A 17,677-nucleotide genomic window follows, 5' to 3' on the forward strand; every position below is an offset into this window, starting at 1 on the left:
CTTCTCCAAGCGGTTGTCTTTCAGTTACACCAAAAAATCTAGCAGTATTTTTCTCTGTGACGTATAAAATCAATTGATTAAAATCAGCCATTCAAAAAGCAAACACAGTGCTCTTTGCATAAATTGCATGAAATTTGATGGGATACCATACCAGTCTGTAAGTGAAACATTATGTCAGAGCAAGAGTGAAAAATGGCATGTTCCTTCTGCAAAGAAGACTGTAGGCCATAACCTGGAGAAAAATCTCCCTGTCTCTTTGCTAGCGTTTTATGCTTGCAGATGTTAAGGCAGCAGTACGAACAGCCAGCTGCAGCCTCCTGCTTTTCCTCATGCAGTTTTCCAAGCCAGCTGCAGGAATTGACAGAAGAACTAGAGGTACTTGTATCAATATGACAGATGGCGCAGAGATGGGCAACACTGTCATGGGTGAACAGACCATCCAAACGCAAAGACCTGTGGCTAAATGCAGAGAGAAAGCTGGCTGGGACAGCAACAGAGGCGTAGGTGGGAGTAGAAGGGGGTCTCTGATGTGTGTTGCTAAAGAGGAAAGGAGACTTTCTAAACTGGGAGGGACTAGACTGGGGTCGATAAGACACAGGATAGCAAGGCTGGGCAATCAGAGTCCGGGGGAAAGGTGCGCATGAACAAAGGGCTGCAGAACACAAGGATATGGGAAACAGAAGGAATATGGGGACCTCAGGGTGCAAAATTCGAAGTTATGCTCTAATCCCAATATCAAGCACCCCTAATACAGATCTTGGTTTAAGGGATGTGAAAAATACAAGACTGCCTCCTTCTTTCCTCCCCTCTCCCCCAGTACGGGCTATCAGAAAAGCTCCCTTCCCTCATAACCAAGCCACCTTGTTTGCTGTCTGAAATGACAGCACTTTTTTTGGGCTGCAGTCCCACACTGTTGGCATGACGTTTTCCTAAGACTGGGAATGCTAAGCCAGAACTGGGGGTGGGGAGTAGATCAATAAATGATACGCTGTAACCTTGCAAATGCCCAGGCCAGCCAAAGGTGAGTTCCCCAGAGGGGATCACATAGCTTTCGCTCCATAAAAGCTTTCTGCTCCTCAACTGAGCACTCGTCCCTCTGTTGTCAAGTCAGAGGCAAGAATTTATCAAGTGTTTACTGCCACAATACAGAGTATTACTGGACCACAGGAACTGAACAAGTGCATTAAAAGATCACTGGAGGACTGCAAAGAATTATTTTCAATGATCCTTCAACTATGCAAGAATTGCTAGCACTGTTAATCTGACAGGTCTATATTCCCCTTCCTATTTGCGAAGACTAAAAGCAAGCTAGAGGTCTCTCGGTCAGAGGTGAAGTTTAACAGCAAATACAACAACTTCAGTATCTAACTGCTGAATTTTGCATTATATGCCTGAAAGCAAAGGAATAGTTCCCTCCCCACCAGTGGTACAATGGCAGAGCATTGGGACCTGCAGCAGCCCATGTAAAGATAAGATGCGCCTTTGAAACAGCTGACATACAGCCCAAACCCGGCTGTTATCTTCCCAACACATGCAGAGCAAAGATATCTGGAGACAGGAGGCAGCCTGAGAAGCAGAAACAGCCCACTCACAACTGCAGACAGCTCTGAAAGCTGCTCCACAGGCAGCATATTCTGAGCAGTGGACTGAAGCTCACATGGAGCTTCTTGCTACCTTGCGTCAGTGTCTTCAGACTCCAACCCTTCTCTGAACAGTCAGGCTTGGGTACCTTTGCATTGCACTGCAGAAGAGACAGATTAAGAACTATCACATTCATGTGTTTTCTCTTTGGCGGTAGAATGGATCAGGACATTAAAATCCTTACAGTAAACTGCCACTTTAAAAGAAGGCAGTGCATTTGTTACTGATAGTTTCCCCCTGTATATATTAAATAGAAGATTGTTAGCATATGCACATTTATTTAGAACAAATGTATGGCGCACAGAACTGTGGATGGTTTTTTGCTGGCAAAAATTGTCACAACAGTGAGTACAAAACATTTTCTTCTCCACGCTAAGTACCTCTTGGGCCCTTAAGTCATCAGGTAGCAGAGTTTGGGTGCAAGGTGTTCTTCACTAGAAATGAGGAATCTCTTTCAAAAGGTGAGGTCCATTTGTCTTGTAAACAAATGCTATGACATTTGATACAAGAATAACTTCAGGGCCATGGTAGGGATGTATGTAGTATAGCTCATCTCTGAGACTGACAGAAAAGTATTGCACAGTGAGTAGAACATTATTTGCTAATCTGATCCTTCTGTTAGAAAACTTGAAAAGATGGTTAATGCCAGTGATCCCAGTCTACGCTGCACTGAGGAAACCTGACTGCTGCTGACCCAAGCTAATCCAAGGTACTGCACAATAATTATTAATCAGAAGAAGCATTTAGGTATGTCATGAAGTATGCCTGTAACTCATGACAGATTGCTGAATGAATGATAGCTGCTACAACCTAGAGATGTCTAACAAGGCATTAACATCCGTCAAAACAGCAGTAACATACTGTGGTAGTGCCCCACTACTGCTTAGCTCAGCCAAAATAAGGAACTCCAGCAGGACACCTAACAGCTGTACAACCGTCTGCAGAGCCAGCTCGGTCAGGTCCAGAGTATCTCCATGTGATGCAGTGAGGTATAGTCCGTATATTAAAGCATGCAAGAGGAGACCAAAGGGCAGTTGGGCAAGGAAGTCATTCCAGTGAAGAAAAAACCTACAGACAGAAAATTTGCTTCCCTCTTTACTAACAACCTCCACTTCCTGGCTTGCTTCAGGTTCTAAGTCAGTCATCATTTACAGCACCATGACAAGTTTTAACCACTTTAAGTGCTTCTTCCCCTCCTGATGTCTGAGTAGCACATAGAGAGAGGTGTAGTCCTATTTACACCAGTACCTATAGGTACATCAGTCTCCGGAAGAGCATTAAAGGGAAAGGTGACTCCAGCAGAGAAGTTCCAGCCCAAAGCTGCGTGATGACTTAGGAGTACTGAAACAGAATATTTTTACTGATGTCTTCTGTACGCTGACCCCCTGAGGGAAAGTTTCACCAGTCTGTAGGAAACTACAAATTGTTTCCCTTCCTAGAACAAAGGAAATGAGTTTCCATCACTGTACTGATGAACAAGAACCTGCTATGAACTTTATCCAAGCATAGAATTTTATGGAGTTCATTATTACATTTCTGATGCACAGGAATATAAGTCATGTCTCTGAACACTCAACAGGCCAATACTTGTTAGTTTGCATTTTTGGAAACAGCAGGTATTTCTGTCCTAGAGGTGAGTGATAGCAATGAAGAAGTTTCACGACAGGTTGTGCGACTTTTTTTCTTTGGTAACTCATTTAGATGCCAGAAGTTTTTACTTTCCACAAAAAAAATGTTGGGAAACTAGAAGTTACTAAACAACAAAACAACTAACAATACTTACTTCAGATACAGCAGAAAACAAAGTAAAAAGCCACAAGGCATAGGATAAACAGATAAAAGCCCAGTACATGTAAACAGTTTTATTTCATGCTTATTTAACAGCACAGAGTAGCAAGGAACAAACTGGAGGGTTGAACCCTCTACTGCAGTTCCTCTGACTTTTTGCTTACAGATGCAGCTGCACCTTCTGGCAATGCAGAACTTGGCACAGGCAAAAGGAAGCTTAATGCAGCACTCTTCTGCAGTACACGGCTAGCATGGATTAATTGAAATCTGCGTTTTTGGAATTCAAAGCAATAAACAGTTCTCACTTACAACAAAAACCTCGGCTCAAACATTCCGCTTCAATGGAAAAAAACCAAAAAACCCTAACACTTTTTAGACTACAGTAACATAAGACTTTCAGCCATGACCAGTAGTAAAGTATAACGGTATTTAGAGATAACACAGCCTTGTTATTTACCCATCTAATTTCTCTCCCTATCAAAAAAAAAAAACACCCGCAAACCAACCCACCAAACCTCCCCCAGCAGAATTACTGATGAAAACGATTCCTCTCAATTACAAGTCTCTCTCCTGTATCCTCTCAAAAACAGCAAAACAACACAAATGTTTCTTAGAGTTCTCTACAAACTACTGATTTATAATTTGATTAGTATAAATTATTTGAATAAAGAAAAAGGTCCATCATATCCAAAGCTCCTGTACAAGTTTCTCTACCACTCTTAGTCATACATGCATAATTTTAGTAATTCAGGTGGATATTTTTCAGTGAGGACTACAGTTCCGTGAAGCTCTGTTAAATGTTACAAAGGTAATGAAAGAATTGGGTAGCATTGCCAAAATCTTCACAAACTTACATCAGATTTTTTATAATCATTTCTTATGTTCACATATTAACAATTTGACACAGATAAGAAGTAAAGGTACAAGTGAAATATGTTTGAATGCTCATGAGCAATTGTAACTTTATTAAGTTTCCGTCTAAGTTCTATTGTAATTGCACTTGTTCTGAAATTTCCCGACTGACAGATCTTCCAGCAACACGCACTATTCAAACCCAACACTGATCCAACCTTGAGAACATGCCCATCACAGCCCTGTGACTATCAGGGTTCAGATGGTCTTGTCTAGACCTTGTCAGGATCTCTAGACCTGAGATTTTCAAATGCAGGCCATGCCATCAGCAAGAATAAAGCAAATGCTGTAAATACAGATGTTTCTACCATTGTCAGAGACAAGGCTGGTTTAGAAGAGCAAAGACTGGGAACAGTTCATCTATTAATACTATTAAACTCAGATTTGGGTCAGTCACTTAAGAAACTTGCCAACAACAGCTGTTTGATGTACAGTAAGAACAAATTCTAAAAGCTGGATTTAGGGTAAAAAGAAAGGTTCAGTATATTTTTATATTATTACTTCAGCCCAATTTTAAGTCACTTAAATTCAATAGCTGAAATTTAAAGAGGTGTCTGAATGATTTATGCTTCTTCAGCACATGCTGTTCTCATTATGAACATTTAGAACATTTCTTATCTTCAAAAAGTACATTTTGTTCTCTGCCACTCAAGTATGTACACCAAACACTAAGTTACAAAGAAAAGCAGATATATTGAAATCAATTATTGCTGGTTTTCATGAAGTACAGTCAAGAAAACCAACTACATTTTTTCGTGCCCTTTCTCTATCCACAGCCTTACACATACCCAAGGTAAAAATACATAGTTTATTCCTCGCCTTCTAACAAGTTGGATGATATTTTTGGGTATTGAAGGTATGTTTTCAATTATCTGTTGAGTTCCGATATTACACAGAACTAAAGCTGCAGCAATTCTTCACACAATTGCCCATGTTTGCTCACTTAACAATCCTTTCCAAAGGGATTGTAGATATATCACCAACTGTGGTGGCTCCACTTGAACACTATGGGAATTGAGGCAACCCTTTACAGGACATCTTTTACCTCAGTACATGAATTAAACATATAATCTAGTGTTCTGCAAGGCTGCTAATTTTTTTGTTTTGTTATTTTATGTGAAGCCTCTCACACAGATCTCAGAGACATTCTTTTGAAAGCAACTGCAGTGGGATGGGAGAAAGCAGACAAATTTAAGTAAAGAACAGTTGATAAGACTAAATTTGGAAAGGGCAGTTGGAAGTGATGGTTTTACAGAAAAGTGTGTTTTCATTTAGATATTTGTGCTTTATATGAAGCCCATTTCAGAGCAAGTATGAGCAGAGATATGATAGTATTTGTCTTTTTTTCATTGGACATGCAGCATGTTTACACCAGATACATTTGAAGACCAATTCTATAATGCTTAGCAATGGAAGCAGACAATATGAAATATTTTTTCCAGTCATCTGTATGCAGCCCACTAGATTCTTTATAGTTTTACACAAAATGGTTTTCAGAAAAAGGGAAAGAAATGGAAACTGCACAGACTTGAAAGTCTGCAGACTTTATTCTTCACTTGCAATGTTTGCATCATGGTTTGAAACTAAAAATCTGTAAGCACATAACAATAAGAGAAAAGAGCAAAGTTATAATCACAAATCTCAAGAAGCAGGTAATTAACGCATGAAAATAACTGACAGCTGCATTGTTACATAGTGAAAGTTAAAATCATAACAAGTTCTCTGGAATAGGTATCTTTCACCTCAATGGTTTCATATAGTGCATTTTTAAATAATCAGTTTATATCCATTTAAAAGTATACCTAATTACAGTAGTAGCTATCAAGGCGACCTTTGAAACTCCATGCTCTTTTCTAACCTACATAACCTCATTTTTGCTAGCAAGTTAGCTAACATTGGACTCTGTGAAAATGAAGAATGCAAACAAGTTTTAACAATAATATTTAAAGATGAAAAAAAAAATTTACTGCAGAGCTGTAACTGTTTGAAATATCCAAAGACTGTCAAGTCAATGAAATTTAAGCCAGTTGTATAAGCAGCAAAACTGCAATATCCTTCTAAATTGAAACAAGCTATCCTACTTAGCAAGGGAATGTCTTAATTTTCTACTCCAGTCAATTTAAAAACAGCTATATTTTGAAGGATTGCATCTGACCCTGGGTCTACCTTGCTCGTATGGGGCCTCGTCCAGTGATTCACATAGCAACACACAGAGAAAAATGGCCACTGCAGAAACTAAAGGGACATTTCCCATTTTGCAGTCAATCCAGCCCAATCAGAGAGAAATTGAGCAAGTTAAGAGGGATTCTTCTGATTCTTAATGTATTGTCATGTAGCAAAATAAAATGTGACCATGAAATACAGTTATTCCAGAGTCACTTGCTAAATATCATACAGAATTTAATTGCACATAGATTTCTCTGTGAATTAAAAGTAAATATCCTAAGGAGTTTGACAACACAGACAAAATGAGTAATGACATATAAATATCACATGTACCTGCCTAAAGAACATGGTACCAAATAGCTAGAGTGTGAGGAAAACCTCTATGTGGAGTAAGCCTCTCTTTCCCTACCAAAGAACGGGCAAGTAAGCTAATACAGTGTAACAAAAAATGAGTTTAAAGGTACTTAAGAGCAATTTAAAGAACTGACTTCATGTCTTTTGCTCCTCTGCTACAGCAAATGCTATATTGCCATGAATTCACACTGTAGTGAAAAGATGTCATCTTCAAAATCAACTTCATGTTTAAATGCTGTTCTTCCTGCTCTGTCATTTCTGGTGATAAATACTAGGAAATCAATGAGGAAACATCATTTGAAGTGAGCCATTCATCATGTACCGAAAAGGGTAAGTACCCCATAAATTGCAGTGATCCGTTTCCTATTAGAATCACACAACAGAAGGCAACAGAGATGCCATTAGCAATTTTTATGACCTCCGTAGGTAGAGGATAAGGTTAGGAAATGGCTATAAAGCAGTTGTTGGGTGGGGAAGGAAGAAAATTTTCAAGAGAACCAGAGTTATTAGGAAACCAAGGGCGGGGGGTGGGGGTGGGGGGGATGGGGGCGGGCCAAGGGAAGAGACAACAGATAACAGCCTCACCAACTACACATCTTCATACTTAACAAATCTGTGGATTGACAGTTCTCCTAAGTGATGCTGAATATTTGAGTAAATTTTACAGTCAATAGAACCTTATTATACTGTGGTGTGGATGTAGGCCCCAAAAATTTGCTATCATTGCTATGCAAAACATGAAATAAAAATTCAAGCCTTAAAATGAAAATGCAAATTTTACAAAAGTCAAGTGCTGTGGGAGTTGGACTCAATGATCCTCATGTGTCCCAACTCGAAATATTCTATGATTCTGTGATTTTGATTTTGTCTCAGCCCTGTTTCCCTTCCCCATCCCATGCTGGGCAACACTCTGTGCTCTCTCCACCAAAAACAGGCAGGATGAATGACTAGATAGAAAAAGGATAAATAAAAATTACAATTTTTGGTGTGCTCCTTCACAACTTGCCAGCATCATATATAAGGACATGACTAAATACCAATCCTGAAAGAAGAAATGAAGCTTTATGCGTGAATAGGCTACTCCTAAGGCACTGGGAGTGGGGTTGGGTAAAGGCAGGAGAAAAGAAAGGAAGAAATTGTTTTATTCTCAAATGTTCCCTCAATTAATTTTACTGTATTTAACATCTTCTCAGACTCAATTTGACATACCAGCAAGAGATTACATTTTTAAGGTAATCTCACTCTAAACCCACAAGATTTTTAAATCCATACACCAAAATACCATCTAGTCTTCTGAAACAAATCGTAGGAAAGCACCTCCTATGTGTCTCAAAATTCAAGAAAACAGGCAAACCCCCCACCTAATGACATTAATTAAGTTTAAGGGATGGAAAACCAAATTAAATAGAATAAAATGATTATGCATCTCCTGTGACCCAGGGTCTAGTCTGCAAACCACTGGGAAAAGCCTCTGACCTGTGTTATACATTAAGACAGTCTAAAGGAATGTTGAGTCAGTTCTGTTCTTGCTTCCTCCCCTCCCATACACCCACCACAAATGAACACTGAATATTTCAACAGAATTCACCACAGCTCAGTGAATCAGTATTTATTTACACAAGTCTTTGACATTAGTTCTTCCTTAGTTTCCACCTTACACAATACAGTGCAAGTCACTTGACTCGTTGGAGCCAAAGTTCCGTGGAAATCCACATTCAAAATTCCACATTCACTCCATCATGGCTAAACTGGAGCTGCAAGTGCATCTACCAGCCAGGACTCTGGTCCACTGACTGTGATAGTGGTGGTAAAAATATGACAGTCTAAATACCCAGAGAGGAATTTTCCCCTCAGTGATACCTGGTATCGCCTTACAAGCCACCCACAGATGAGCCCATCCCACACTAATTATTAAACTACTTTCTTTTGCCAGCAGCCAGGATCAAATGAATGTTATTACAGTCAAGAAAGTGAGGGGCTAGTTAGCCTTCATAAGTGAGATTGATTTCATCTACACGAAAGCGCGCTAATCACATTTCTTTTTTTAACATTTCAGACCAGCTTTCACACATCCTATCTTATTTTTTCCTCAATGAAGTTAATTTTGTGAAATAGTCAAGGGAATAATTGTAATAATTTAGGGCTTTAGCTGTTTCCCAGAGAGCCAATTTTGTGTTCCAAACAGTGCTACCAAGACCTTCATTAAGCTTTGTAAAATCAGAGCTCAGAACACGATCTCAGAGTAACGATGTTTTTCTTCCCTCTGTGCCAGTGTATCTGCCATACCCAGAACACAAGGGTACCATGACACAGTACCCTTTTGTAGCACACTCCCCTTACAGAGTAAAACCTTGGCATCTGCAATAAGTTAGGAAAAAACACTAAAAGTTATCTCTGCTTACACAGCTATGCTCAATTCAACGTTTTTTATGCATGACTGAAAGGAGTCCCCAAGTCTGCTGGCCAGCCAGGCAGCAGCCCCAAATTCAGCCATACAAACAGAAGTGGTAGGTACATCTTTACAGAAGGTTTTTGGGGAGCTTGCCAACTTTCCTAAAACCTGGTGTTATGCTGCAATTTCTAGCCTTAATCCATGATGCTATTTTTTGACTCCCAGGAACTCATTCCCAATCATCCTGCTTCACCAAGCTCCTTTCCCAGTGTTCCTGTATTCTGCTGCTGAGTTTGAGTCCAGCCTCTGCCTCAGCCCCGACTTGAGGCTTCAATGCTTATTGTGGCATGCTGGCACTTTGGCATTCCACATGACAGGCTGGCATGCACATCCCCACCTTTCCCTCAAAATTAATACATTTTTACTACTTTGGTCTTTGACCTTGGGTTTTTCTGACCCTGACCATGACCTGCGTCTATCCCAGCAGCAGCCTGACCCAGCCACTAAGGCAAACCCACCAATGTCCTAGCCACAGCAGAGATTGCAGAGTACTTGTATATAAGCACCAGATAGGGGGAGGAGGTGGGGGTTGCTTGATGATCTATTTTCATGAATACAAGCAGAAGTCAAGCAGCACTGCCAGTAGTCCTACAGATCAGTGAGAACACTGTGGTGCTCACTTCTTCCAAATCTGCTTCTCAAATGGAAGTGGCAAAGGTCTTTAGAGTTCCTCCCCTCAGATCATGGTGCTCCATGTGGACCACCAGCAATGAGGCAAGGCACTGTTAAGTCAAAAGGTTTAAGATATTTACTGACAGCATGTACTGGGTTTGCATTGCAAGGTTTTGTAGCAGGCGGGCTACAGGGGTGGCTTCTGTGAGAAGCTTCCCCTGCGTCTGACAGAGCCAGTGCCAGCCGGCCCCAAGATGGACCCGCCGCTGGCCAAGGCCGAGCCCATCAGTGACGGTGGTAGCGCCTCTGGGATAACATATTAAGAGGGGGTAAAAAAAACCCCAAATAATGGGGCAACTGCAGTCAGAGGCAGGCATGAGACTATGTGAGAGCAACATCCCTGCAGACCCCCAGGTCAGTGCAGGAGGGGCAGGGGGGGGTCCAGGTGCCGGAGCAGAGATTCCCCTGCAGCCCGTGGTGAAGCCCACGGTGGGGCAGGCTGTGCCCCTCAGCCCGTGGTGGTCCATGGTGGAGCAGATCCCCACCTGCAGCCCATGGAGGGCCATGGTGGAGCAGATCCCCACCTGCAGCCCGTGGAGGACCCCACGCCGGAGCAGGTGGGTGCCCAAAGGAGGCTGTGACCCCGTGGGAAGCCCAGGCTGGGGCAGGGTCCTGGCAGTACCTGTGACCCCATGGGGAGAGGAGCCCAGGCTGGGGCAAGTTTGCTGGCAAGCGCCTCTGACCCCATGGTGGACCCGCGCTGGAGTAGTTCACGAAGAACTGTAATCCATGGGAAGGACTCACATTGGAGAAATTCATGGAGAACTGTCTCCCGCGGGAGGGACCCCAGGCTGGAGCAGGGCAGTGTGAGGAGCCTCCCCCTGCGAGGAAGGAGCGGCAGAGACAGCGTGTGATGGACTGACCGCAGCCCCCGCTCCCGTCCCCCTGCGCTGCTGGGCGGGAGGAGGGAGAGAAAACGAGGAGTAAATTTGAGCATGGGAAGAAGGGGGCAGGGGTGGGGGTGGGGAGAAAGTGTTTTAAGATTTACTTTTTATTTCATTATCTTACTCTGATTTGATTGGTAAAAAATTAATTTCCCCAAGTCAAGTCTGTTTTGCTCATGACTGTGATTGCCGAGTGATCTCTCCCTGTCTTTATCTCAACCCAGGAGGCTTTCATTATCTTTTCTCACCCCTGTCCAGCTGAGGAGGGGGATTGATAGAGTGGGTTTGGTGGGCACCTGGCATCCAGCCAGCATCAACCTACCACACAGCAGAAGAGCAACAAGGTTAAAAACCCTTTTGATTCCATTTTAGGCATTACAATGAATGAACTGCTGTGGAAACACATTATTCTGATCTAACCCTCCTGTCTCCTCTCCCAGCTGGTTTGTTCAACTCCAGTCCAGCCCCAGTCATCCCATAGGATCCACATCACAATCCTAAGTTTTATCCCAGCCCAGCAACACTCTCCCATCATCCCAAGGCTCCTTACAAACCAGATCCCATGTTTGTATCTGAATTTGTCAGAAGCACTTCGTTTCATCACATCTTTTTTCCCCCTTACCTCAGCAGTTCTCAGGCTCCTTGCCAACACCTTCTCAGTGTCACTGCTCAGCTTTGCCTTCAACAGCCCCTTCACTTCTGTCTTATTTTGATTACCATACGCTACCTCCTCACCAAGCTAATCTTGATTTCTTCTAGCATGTGCTTCCCTTCCAGTTTCCAAACCCTGAGATTCTTGTATGGCCCGTCCAATCTCCTCATTTTTTTCTACATCCAAGCTCCTATTTCTCAGCCTCCTTGTTTACTCCCCCCATGATTATTTCCATTTCCTCACCGTCTAAGCCAAGCAGCTTCCACCTGCACATTGCCTAAATCCAACCAGTAAAGCCACACAGTCACACACACACACACCCCCAACCCTAAAAGTCTCCTCAGTTTCAGTGCCTGACCTTCAGATGGGTTGTTAAGGTCGAGGGGTACAACTAAAGGTTGTACAGCTGCAGGCTGTAACTGACTCATAATTTTAGCAGTGCAGCACTAGCAAGTTTCTGAGAGTGAATATACTAGAAGTTTTGGCTTTTAACGCTGATAACTTTGGCTGATTTCTGAAGGGACAGCAAAGATGCACACTCAAGATTAAATCTACTCCTGCCAAGCACACAGTAATTAGAGAGCAAGGATGTTTAAAAAAAAAAAAGAGGCAAGAATGAACAATGTTTCCCTAGTATTTTCCGTTCTGCAAACAAAGCAATTGCTCCATCTGTGCGCCTGGATGCCAAAAACTGCCAACTACTTTGACTGAAACAAGGGGACAGAGTAGTCTGGAACAGCTGTTCAGCAAGCACCAGTTTCACACAAATGACTGAAGTCTGGTAAAGCACTGGAACACTAAATTATCTAACAGAAACTACTTGCAATTCTCAGCAGATTACATTACCAGTTTCATCTGCAGTAACAACAACAAAAAAAAGTATCTTTACCCAAAAGTATTTGCAAAAGTATTCACTGTTTCCTCTCATTTATTTCTGAAAGTTACTATTCCTTCATAGCCAATTTTAACCTTGGTAAGGCTTTTAACCTTCATATTGCCACCACTTCCCCAGCTCCCAAGAGGACTCAGAAAAGAACTTTCAAGCTTACACTCAACTTACTGTGTTGATACAACTAGCTTTAGACCAACTCCTTTAACTTAAGACAAAGTCATATAAATTTGCTATTACCAAACTCAAAGTCATTTACTGTGTAATTTCCAGTCTCTTTTGAGACAAAAATCCTCATCATTAAGCAAAGCTCCTCTTTGCAGTAATAGATTAACAGTTTTGTAAACTGATAAAACTAAGCTCTAGTAACACATCTATCATACACCTACCATACCTGCATCAGAAGGCCCCAGATTCAGGGAGGTTCAAACTAACCAGCTCTACCCTGATGAAACTTTCCTCTGTAAAGGGAAAAAAAGAGGAAAAAAGCAAAAATTTCAGATGAAAAAGATCAGGTCATCTAATGCCTCTTGTCTTCTCAGGCTATTGAAAAAGATATTTCCTAGTGCTGTATACACTCCAGCTGTGACTCAGCTTCCTGATGTGTGCATGACCTGCACTCTGTCTCTCAAAATACTAGGCTAGTATTTTACTACTCCAGAAATCACCCAGAGCAGTAATTGGAAACAATGGTTTCCAAAGATACAAAAAATGGTTTTCTCTTCTCCATTTCTAATTTTTAATCTTGTAAGGGGTAGCTTAACACACTGAAATGCAGACTTCCAACATCCCACCCTGACCAGCACACACACTTATAAACAGATGTAAGACCACTGTATCATGGAAGAATTGGTTCAGAAGCAATTCAGTCATGGACATTCAAGTCTGAACACCTGAACTGGGAGAAAGAAGTTCCAGCCTATGGCCACGCTTCCTACAGCTGTAATTCCCTCCAAACACATGATGCCTGATCAAAACCAAAAACATATATTCACATATTTTTGGCCAAAGGTAAGTAAAGAGCTTTGTTTGAACGGCCTAGGCTTACCTCAAAAGGTCTTTATTCAAATTTTATAAAAAACTTTATTTTTTGAAAATTACCCTACTGTCACCGTTCACATGTATGGTCAGGAAGTACAAACCCACTGATTTTTTGCTTCACTAAAGATTAAACTGCAGGTTGGAAGGAAAAGAAAGTCATCCCAAAAGCACAACATGTTTTAAGAAGTTGATTTTCTTTTCTTTTTTAAAGATGGCAATAATATGACTAATCGAATAGCACCTCACAAAACAATAAAGCTAGTGAATCAGGTGCTCCTGTTTTTCACAGGAATACGAAGGAAAACTATCCAAGGCCTAACTCGCTTAAATTGCCACAGCACAGAAGTCAGACAGTTGCACTGACTTCATCACCACTCACAAAGCAGGGAAGGTAAGTCAATAAACTGACCCTCTAAGATCTGTCTAGTTCAGTAATTGTCATCAGTATCCAGTTGGCATAAAAAAAAAAAAGTAGTCATGATCATGACCTTTGCATTTCTACAAACATTAGCCATTGTCATGAGGAAGACCTCTTTGGCCTTATAATTTACATGCTGTTAACAACCAGCAAGAACACAGCATGTGTGTCGGTTACTAAATAATGTAAGAAAAATTGGATGTCACACTCATACTCTACTGTTTCTGTGCACAGCCATGCACATTGAAGCTTATTACATTTAAAACTTTAGATAAAATTTAAAATGAATCAATTTTTAATATTCACAGGCCTTTTTATGACTATATTATTACTGCTTTGGGGCAAGATGAAGGATTATTGGGTTTATTTGTATTATTTGTATTTATTTTGTGCTGTATCTTTTTGCCTGGTTTCTGAGGGAAATGTGGTCAATTTATCATGTTTTCTGTCAAGTACCTCTTAAATCCACAATTCCATACAAATGAGACAGAGGTACAGCGGTCTGAAAGATACTTCATCCCCTCAATATTCATGAGGAAACCTAGCCAGTTAGGCAAGACATTTGATTGCGTCTCAGTTACAGGTAAAGGCAGTATAAGAAGCCATTGGAAGGGCTGATTCTAAATACAGAAAACATTTTAAATCAGAGTTTATCAATCAAGAAATCCAAATCTTTAGAAAACTAGGCTTCTTCAATTCTGACACTCCTGGAATTGCTTATAATACTTAGTTTTATTACCTATAAAATCAACATGGTGCAGAAAAAACTGTACGCTGCTTTCATCTGGCTCACTGCCTGCAGAAAACACACTGTCAGCAAAGAACAGATCTAGAACACTTTCCCACACAATCAAAAACCAATGGGGTGGTCAGAACAACCTAAAACCAGACATGGCATGTCAGACCACAAGCCTCCCTCCTCAAGTCACACAGTACCCAACAGCAGATACTCAGCGAAGAATACAAACCCTGTGACATTCCTGCAGTAGTAATTATCCAAAATATTCTTCTAGCCTCCACCGATCTGCAGCTCAAGCCTCATTCAACAGCAACCATAAATTTAACCAGCTGCTTTAGAAACCATCTAAACTTTCAGTGTGCCTGCGTCCTGAGAAAGGAGTGCTACAACCCACCTCACACTTGCAGTTATCACCTTTTGTTTGCATTCAGCATGGCCCCTGCTAATTTCATTTGATGCTCCTCAGTTCTTTTTCCACAGAAGACATTGAACAGCTACCACCTTCTGCCCCACAGTATTTTATGGACCTCAGCTGTCTTACTCCCAGGCTGAAGTCTACTTAACATAGTTCCTTACGTAGTAATAGCTGTTCTACATCTTCAATCACTCTTACTGCTTTCTCTGTATTTTTTTCATTTGTAGTATCTATTACTGCAGAAAAGAGAGTAAAGAGACAAACTGCACATGACCTTCAGGATGTAGGTATGCCAAAGATGCATGTGCATGGCAGAATCATGTATTTTGCTTTTGGTTTTTCTGCGCCCCCCCCCCCCCCCCCAATGGCTTTTAACATTTGCTTTTCTTTGTCTCTTCCCCCACCATTACGGGCCATTAAACTAGCATGTTAATAGCACTCTCCATTACAATCTCAAGACATTGTTTCTGAGCAATAGCCCGTTCAGAGCACCTATACAAAACTGACACACATGCATGCACTTTCTAAGATATATACTGAGGAATTTCCAAAAAAGAACACTGTATGTTGCCTGTAGTACTACCCCAGTCCATCACCAAGATGGAAAAGAAGCAAGACAACCAGAATTCAGCTCTATCCTTCCTCTTCTGTTATTATGGTAGGTGATTGATTCTGTTACAGTGTTTCACAATGAGAAAGACAACATCGCATGTGAAAGAGAGATAATAAATCCTAGGCCAGCTTCAGTGGACTAGAAATTCTGCATATGGTATTTGAACAGCCCAAGAATTCCAACAAACCTTTTCATCAACTCAACCTGAAATTTAACACAAACCAATGTTGCACTTAACTATATATCGTCTTCATCCCATACTAGAAAATGTGTAGCAGGTGATAGGTTTCATTAGAGAAATTTCAGTACAAAAGAGGATTAAATCACCAAAATATAAATACATATTTATATAGGTATCTGTAAGTAAATTAAGTAATTGAGTTCTTTTTCAGGAATAACAAATTACAAGCAATTACAAAGACGATGTGAATGTAATTTATGTGCCTGCTCTGTCCCCAAAAATCTTCAGCAACAAAAAACTGAAGTTAAAAAAAAAACCAAAACAAAAACCAACACCAACACCACAATAATCAATCTGATCTGAGGGGTTGTGAGCAGTGTAGAAGTAAATGACACTTTTAGTATGTGGATAATCACATAGGCACATGTTGCTCTATACTGACCAGTCATAAAAGATCACAGAAGCAGCAGAACGCACACTGTGTGAAAACCAGAAGATAAGGTGGGTTTTTCCTCTCTCTTCTCCTTAAGGCTGGCAAAGATCAGTGAAATTAAACACTGCCCAAGGCAATTGTTAAAAGCAGTTTGGCCATTAAAGTCATGTCATCTGGTGACCCAACTGACCTACATTAAACCCAGGCTAAAGGGCAATGTCATCTTTCTTTTCCTTCAGATAGCATGACTTTGCATCTTCAGCACAGATGGAAGACAACCCCTTTTTGGCCTTCTGGTTTCCACTGTATCCCTTGCTCCAAACCAGTTAGCTGCAGCTGATCTTTTGTACTTGTTTGGCCTCAGCAGTACTGCGGTAGCATGGAAGAGAGCTGAAAATGAGCAGATCTTCTCCCTTAAGGGTATTCAACTGGTATCTATCTAACCAGGGGCTGTAGCAGTCCATATACTTAATGATGAGAAAGATCCACATGCTAATGCAAATATTACAAGAATTGCCTACTTTTTTTTTTTTAATCATTCAATACATTCATTTTGGAGAGTTTGAGTACGTGAGTCATGTTATAATCACTTTTATATTAAAACATTGAATATCAGAGAAGAGGTTGCTCAATGAGTGATTTACTTTAGATCTACTGCATGGCCTACAGTTTTTCCACCCAGATTTGAGAGCTGCCATGCCAATAATGGGGATTCCTTTAAGAATTTCTCTAAAACTTTAATCCTTTACAAAGATCATTCACAATCCACTGAAATGCAGTTCCACAGATAGCACACTGGGTCATTCCAGCTCTAACCCACTTGAGCATTACTGTGCTGAAGATCCGTGACCATTGCTTGCAGAACTGCAACAGAAGTAACATCCTCCAAGTGCAATCTACTGTGCATCTTTTATACATTTTATTGACAAATTGAGTACAAATGGCTCAAGTAGGAGCACTTACACTAGTTGGTTCAGTGATGACAAATGTAAAGGAACTGGAGTTTGCTCTTGTTGGATACATACGGAAAACTGCCTTTTAAATCAGAAGATTTGCATTTAAATTAGGTCAAACAGATTTAACTGTTACTTAGAATCACAGAATAATTCAGGTAGGGATGGATATCGGAAGGCCCCTATTCCAACTTCCTACTAACAACAGCATTAGCTGTGAGAGCAGACCTGCCTGCTCAAGGCTTGGCCCAATCAAGCCTTGAAAAACCTCCAAGGGGCAAACTGCACAGCCACCTTGGGTAACTCATGCCTCTGCTTGACCATGGTCAGGGTGAAAAGGAAAGCTGCTTCCCAGCTTGTCAGTCCCCAGACCGTCTCATTACAAGGTCTGTGTGTGGAAATTCCATTAGGTCAGTTCATAGGAAGGAAAAAGGATAAACAAAATAACAGGTTTGTACTGTTTATTATCAATCT

General features: G+C 41.0%; 1 protein-coding gene across 13 annotated transcripts in view; it reads right to left on the reverse strand.

Moving 5' to 3' along the window:
- The window catches only part of GREB1L (GREB1 like retinoic acid receptor coactivator), a 144,617-nt gene that overhangs the window by 99,608 nt on the left and 27,332 nt on the right, over positions 1-17,677 (reverse strand). The window contains exon 1 of one of the 13 annotated variants that reach the window (XM_056330836.1): positions 12,805-12,917. The exons of the other annotated variants lie outside the window; for them this stretch is intronic. The gene's annotated coding sequence lies outside the window, so the exon portion shown is untranslated. Of the gene's footprint in view, positions 1-12,804; positions 12,918-17,677 lie in introns of those variants that run through there. 13 annotated transcript variants of the gene reach the window in all.

The sequence above is a fragment of the Falco biarmicus genome, chromosome 3, assembly GCF_023638135.1.
Source record: "Falco biarmicus isolate bFalBia1 chromosome 3, bFalBia1.pri, whole genome shotgun sequence".
NCBI classification, from domain to species: Eukaryota; Metazoa; Chordata; class Aves; order Falconiformes; family Falconidae; genus Falco; species Falco biarmicus.